Consider the following 287-nt stretch of genomic DNA (forward strand, 5'->3'; position numbering starts at 1 on the left):
AAAAATTACTACTCTCACCTCAGCCGTCTTTGTGAAATGGTGGGATCCACTGAAAAATATATATGTATCTAATATTCTAAACTAAGCTGTCTCTAGCATCCTCAATTTATTTTAGGATTTGGTTACTATTAAATGTTTAATGCAATTTTCAATGAGATTAAATAAATAAAATGTGTGATGCAATTTAGGAAACAAATGCATATCATAATGCCAATCTTTGACGAGAAAATAAATGGGTTGCGTCATCATATTTTTCTTATGATTGATAAAATATTTTTTTCTCTAAT

This window comes from Arachis ipaensis, chromosome B02, assembly GCF_000816755.2.
Source record: "Arachis ipaensis cultivar K30076 chromosome B02, Araip1.1, whole genome shotgun sequence".
NCBI classification, from domain to species: domain Eukaryota; kingdom Viridiplantae; phylum Streptophyta; class Magnoliopsida; order Fabales; family Fabaceae; genus Arachis; species Arachis ipaensis.